This window comes from Chiloscyllium plagiosum, chromosome 10, assembly GCF_004010195.1.
Source record: "Chiloscyllium plagiosum isolate BGI_BamShark_2017 chromosome 10, ASM401019v2, whole genome shotgun sequence".
NCBI classification, from domain to species: domain Eukaryota; kingdom Metazoa; phylum Chordata; class Chondrichthyes; order Orectolobiformes; family Hemiscylliidae; genus Chiloscyllium; species Chiloscyllium plagiosum.
The window spans coordinates 14,541,865-14,548,644 of NC_057719.1; positions in this window are offsets into that span (position 1 = coordinate 14,541,865).

The following is a 6,780-nucleotide window of genomic DNA, read 5'->3' on the forward strand; positions in this document are numbered from 1 at the left end:
TGTCAGTCAAATGGCCAATAGGATTTCAGAGCCACCTGGAGTAATGGCCACTGCTGAAATTACACCTAGCCCTGAGAAGTGTTCTTGGATCAAAATCCATCCAATTTTTGTCACTGGCTCACCAATGCCACTGGGATGGTGTTCTGCGATCCCATTGAGAATCCCCCATCAGCTGTCCAAGCTTGAGAGAGACCACCTATTCCTGGTGACTTTGCCATGAGGCCTCTGCCCAACACCTCCTTTTCCCATCCGCCACTGGGAAAATAGCTGGAACAATGGGATTGGTCCTGAACTCTCAACCTCCCCACCTGCCTGCCCACACTCTTTTTAGTCCTGTGCCCCACCCCAGCCCTCTCCTGCAGGTCTGTTAAATGCTGACCCATGATCAGCAAATGGGGGCTTGACTTCTTGAAAATCTACACACTGGAACATCAGAAAATACCAGCCTGCCAACGTACACGTGGTAGTCATGTGTGAAGTTACCCTTTGATTCATGAAGAGCAATGTTTATGATTGTAGTGGATTTTTCTCTTCCCACAAAGAAGCAGGACAATTCTGGCAAGTTAACATCCCAACAGCCTACTACCTTCAACAAAGGGATGGAAGGGTCAGGGAGCAGCGCCCCAAGTGACACTGATCCAGTATTTGATTTCTTGTTCAGAACCAAAATATTTTTCCAGCCTTAAATCAAAATAAACAAAATTACTTCTTGTTCGAGACTGTCCCACAAGGGGGAATATCTGTTTACCATCCACCTTAACAATCTCCCTTTAGAACTTTATATACTTTGATCATAGCCCCCCCTCATTCTTCAGAACTCCAGTAGGTACAAGCCCAAGCTATTCAATCGCTCCTCACATGACAGCCCTTTCATCCCTGGAATTAACCTGGTGAATCTCCAATGGCACCATATCCTTCGTCAACTCAAGGAGACCAAAACTGGACACAATATTCCAGGTTAGTCTTACCAATGTCTTATATAATTGTAACAACATTGGCAGCACGGTGGCACAGTGGTTAGCACTGCTGCCTCACAGCGCCAGAGACCCGAGTTCAATTCCTGCCTCAGGCGACTGACTGTGTGGAGTTTGCACGTTCTCCCTGTGTCTGCATGGGTTTCCTCCGGGTGCTCCAGTTTCCTCCCACAGTCCAAAGATGTGCAGGTCAGGTGAATTGGCCATACTAAATTGCCCGTAGTGTTATGTAAGGGTAAATGTAGGGGTATGGGTGGGTTGCGCTTCGGCGGGGCGGTGTGGACTTGTTGGGCCAAAGGGCCTGTTTCCACACTGTAAGTAATCTAATCTAATTTATAACCCATGCCAGGATTCCATTCGCCTTTCTGACTATATGCTGCACCTACTTGCCCACTTTCTGTGATTCGTGCACAAAGATGGCCACATCCATCTGCACTGACACACTTTGAATCTGCTTCCCAATTAAACAATAATTTGCCTTTTTATTTTTCCAAACAAAAGGACAACTTTGTGCTTATCCACATTAAACTCCACCTGACTGATTCTGACCCATTCTCCTAGCCAATCAATATCCATCTGTAAACTCTTTATCTCCTCATCACTGGGCGAAAGTGAGCACTGCAGATGCTGGAGATTAGAGTCCAGAGTGTGGTGCTGCAAAAGTACAGCAGGTCAGGCAGCATCTGAGGAGCAGGAAAATTGACATTTCGGGCAAAAGCTCTTCATCAGGAATCTACTTTCCCACCTATTTTAGTATCATCCACAAATTTTGCTATGTTACACTCAGTCTCTACTTGCAGATCATTTATACAGATTGTAAATAGTTGAGGTCTGAGAACTAAACCCTGAGGCAACCCACTAGCTATAGCTCACCATCCAGAGAAGGATCCATTATCCCAACCCTCTGCTTTCTGTTAGTCAGCCAATCCTCCATCCAAGTCAACACTCTACCATTAACGCCCTGGGATCTAACCTTCTGGATCAGTCTTTCATGCGGCTACCGCCACGCAGTGGCAGTTGGAGGTTCCGCTTGTTGAGGAACTACTGGCCAATCAGAGGCAGCACTCTTTGGGAACAGTGACTGCTACAGGTAATGCTCCAGTAAAATCATCGTAGGAACCCTCTACTCAGGCAAGGATATCACAGGATATACAGATGGCAGGGGTTTCAAAGGTGAGGACTTACTGGAGAGCCTCCACTTCCTGATGCCAGGTCCCTTGATTGGGCACAAAGTGCCAGGCAAATAAAAAGTTCCTTCATAGGCTGCTGACTAACCTAACAACATGTATTGAGCAGCCTTCAAGAGGCGTATGAAAGCAGTTTGATCCCTACTTAATCCATTGAGTCAATACTGAACACTGGTCGGCTCAGGCATAATTGGTATCAACTGGTTCATTTAGGAGCCTAATTAACATTTCACCACAGTAGAGAAGTTTTCACATGGGATTGGATCGTCCTGCCTCCATCTTAATCATAAGACAATCTCCCGCCAACAGACTAATGGGCACGACTGCCATAAGTCTCATCTTGATGAGGCACCGTGGCTCAGTGGTTAGCAATGCTTCCTCACAGTGCCAGGGGACCCAGGTTTGATTCCAACCTCGGGAAACTGCCTGTGTGGGCACTGCATGTTCTATCCCCTCCCCCGTTGGTGTGGATTTCTACCAGATGCTCTGGTTCCCTCTCACAGTCCAAAGACATGCAGGTTGGGTGGAGTGGCCATGCGAAATTGTCTAGGCTGTGCAGGCTAGCTGTGGTAAGAACACTATGCACAGTTACAGGGATGGGATGCTCTTTGGAGGGTTGGTGCAGGCTTGGGCTGAAAGGCCTCATTCTTCATTGTAGAGATTCTACATTGAATTAAATTAATGCTTGAATTTTCTATCTTTATCAATAGAAAATATGATTTCACGAACACATCTTATATATGTTATTGCATGTTCACATTTACTTCTAACGTCTGAAAATGAGACAATAATGAGTAGTCAGTGCCTCTAATGATACTCCAAATAACTCTACTTCTCTCCTTTCTAATTAGTTGTAGGTGAAATAAAATCAAAGTACTGTTACATCAATCTTTCAAGGATGTAAGACTTTAATACAGGAACAGAATTCCTTCTCTGCTACCTGATCTCATTTCCCCATCCTTCTATTCCCACTTCAAAAGAAGAAGGTATTTTGACTCTGGGCAGGAAAGCACAAGAGCTCAGCTGGTACACAGCAATAGTTAAGCAGTAACAGTGAAAGCTTTGTGGAAAGTCAGAAGGACACTGGGAGGTCTGAAAGTGGTCCTTTTGTCACTTAAAATGCCTTTGCTCAACCTCAGAATCACTTCTGCAACAGTACAACCTTTCCCCCAAGTATAAACCAGTGAAAAGTCTGAATGACGTTGATCTGATTCGTTCACCACAGGACAGTGCTCCAGTATGACCAGTGCATTCATTTCCAAGTATTACAGGTTTTTTTTACTGTTTGCTTTCCCCCCCTCTGAGTTGTAAATTCTTCTGAGCAGAAAAGCATAAATTTCTTGCAAATTGTGTAACTGCGAATTGTGACTCCGAAACTTAAATTTACTCAGGACCCTTGACCATCACCAGGATGGAGAGACCTTCAGCATCTCAGCCACAATTGGACAAACATTTTAAAACATGAATCAATCATCTCTTCATTGAATTACTTTGATTCACAAAGTAATGCACAGGGCAAAGCTTAATTACAAAGTAGCATCAATATCACTCCAGAGATCAGTTTCTCCTCGGATGCTGCCTGAACTGCTGTGCTCTTCCAGCACCACTAATCCAGAATCTGGTTTCCAGCATCTGCAGTCATTGCTTTTACCTTTTTACTTCATCATCAGCAGCTATAGCATAACAATGCTGCTATCACAAATTACTATCCTTAGCCCTCTGTGGATAACTCAACAGAAAACATTTCTTTCAAGTGATATGCCAGTTTATTTTGTACACAGTAAAATCATTGTACAAATTCCACGGTGTCTGCACAGGAAAAGAAATAAGTAGTGTGAGTGCCCCATGTTTCCAATGAGTTATGTTCAGTGCCTGGAGCAACATTTATTCCTCAGACAGCATCAACAAGTGGATTATCTGGTCATTATCAATTGCTTTACATGGGACCTTGCTAAATCCAAAGCAGTTGCCATGTTTCCTAAACTACAATAACGATTCCACTTAAAATGTACTGCTTCGGCTGCAAAATGCTTCTGGTACATCTTGCAATCTTGAAAGTGTTTTATAATTACTTTTTTTTACTTATACAACTTACAGCTAAAACTTATTTTACTTAAGTATGTTCACACTGCTCATACCGTCCACATAGAAAAAGGACAACTACAATGTTTAAAATGTATGTAACACACTGCATTTGAAACACCACATTGTTAAAGTAGAACTTTAGGGTTCTACTTTAGGTTTAGGGTGAGAGGGGAAAGATATAAAAGGGACCTAAGGGGCAACTTTTTCACACAGTGAGTGGTACGTGTATGGAATGAGCTGCCAGAGGAAGTGGTGGAGGCTGGTACAATTGCGACATTTAAGAGGCATTTGGATGGGTATATGAATAGGAAGGGTTTGGAGGGATATGGGTGCTGGCAAGTGGGACTAGATTGGGTTGGGATATCTGGTCGGCATGGATGTATTGGACTGAAGGGCTCGTTTCCATGCTGTACATCTCTATGACTCTATAATTTGCTGTTACTAATGACTAGATTATCTTCCTGCTCCTCGGATGCTGCCTGAATTGCTGTGCTCTTTCAGCACCACTAATCCAGAATCTGGTTTCCAGCATCTGCAGTCATTGTTTTTACCTATTAGTTGTATATCTTCATCAGTAATAGACATTTTATTTTCACTGCCCCTGATATTGTTGTTAAAATGAATCACTGCAGATGCAAACTCACAGCTCCACATTTGATAGCGACATTGTCAGGTTATAACTATTCAAAATTACCTGTGGAGCCATATAGTTGCTACTTTGTAATTAAGCTTTGATTTCTGATTTGATGTACATGCGAACCAAAGGAATTAGATTCTGAGGAACCCTGTTTGCACTCTGATACAGCTGGCATTGGCCAGATTCTCCAAAGGAAGGAAAACTGATGTCTTCCTGCCAACACAGTATACATTGAGAGACAGGAACAGCAGCAGTTTACACTTTAAGCTAATTAGCTTGTCGGAGAGGCGGTGGCCAAGTGGTAGTATTGCTGGACTATAAATCCAGAGGTTCAGGTAATATTCCTGGGGAACCAGATTCAAATCCCATCATAGCAGATGGTGGAATTTGAATTTGATAAAAATCAGGAATTAAGTGACTAATGATTGATTTTCGGGGAAAAGCCCATCTGTTCATTAATGTCCACCCTGACCTGGTCTGACCTACAATGTAGTTGACTCTGAGCTGTCCTCTGGGCAATAGGAATGGGAAAAAGATTTAAGGCCCTTCAACATTTGAACAGCAGATTAACAACCCAATAGAGACAGTTGGATTCATTCCTAATCGAATCCCAGTTAGGGAGTACTCCAACTTCCGTTCAGGGGTTTTCCTTGTCTCACAGTGGGACCTCCCCCAGTAATAATCACTCCTGTGGTTCTCTCACTACACCAGTGGAGAGTTTGTTCAGTCACCAGAGCCTGCCTTAATGGACCTCGCATATTAAAAAAGAAACTCTGAGTATTCTTCAAGAACATAGAGAAACCTCACCATCTGTCTGTAGCTCCTGCAGCAGCAGTCATCTCCACGGGTGACACTGCCAAAGTCACTAAGCGTCTGAACAAACCATTGGCTCAGAGAGGCAGACCACTGTCCTTAATGGGGTAGCTATCTCAACAGTAGCCTCTGGAATGGCATTCGATAGTAACTTCACTCCACAGATCCATCATCTGTCAATGCAAGCTAGAAACCATCTCCAGTATGAATGTGTAGGTGTTGTTACATTGACTTAGTCTCCTTGACTGGAATTTTACTAACACGACGGGGATTCCATCATCTAAATCAAATGATCAACTGAATCAAAGGAGTCTAGGTCAGTGTAACACCTACACATTTATACCGGAGGACAGTATCCCACAGGAATACCCAGAGGAGGAGAATGTCATGGTGGAACTTGGCTTCCACAACGAAGTCTGCAAAGTTGCTCATTGACCTTCCCATTATTATTGATGGTACATGACATGTGGCAAGGAAAAATGCTTGTCTTTTTGTTGGCTAATACTGAACTTTTCTGTTAGGTTTTGGGTTTTCATGTTCAGCTAAAGGACTTGAAGACCTCAACCAGATGCTTTCACACAGGAATCTGTTTCAAAAGGCAAGTATTCTTTTCCACCACAATGTATAAATTGAGATAGACTAGTGATCAAGGAACTCTGCCAAATCTAGTGTTATCCAAAAAAGCAGTATAAAAACATACAGTTTACAAATTTCTTAGTAGAACCCTCTATCATTTACAGCAAGCAAATAAACTTGCATCAATGCAGCCAATAAGGAAGAGGAACTGCAGATATTTTCTCAATCCTTTATTGCCAGGTTATAGATAAATGATTGGAGCTCTTTCTGGGGTAGGTGGGACCTCTACAAACAGGATGGTCTTCATCTAAACCAGAGGGGTACCAATATCCTGGGTGGGAAATTCACTAAAGCTATTAAGGTGGATTTAAACTAATACAGCAGGGGGATGGGAACCAAAATTGTAGGACAGGTACAGAAGAGGATGAGAGTAGAGAGTTCCAAAATCAAGTATCTGACACTGGCAAGCGAGAACCTGGTTTGAAGTGTGTGTACTTCAACGCAAGGA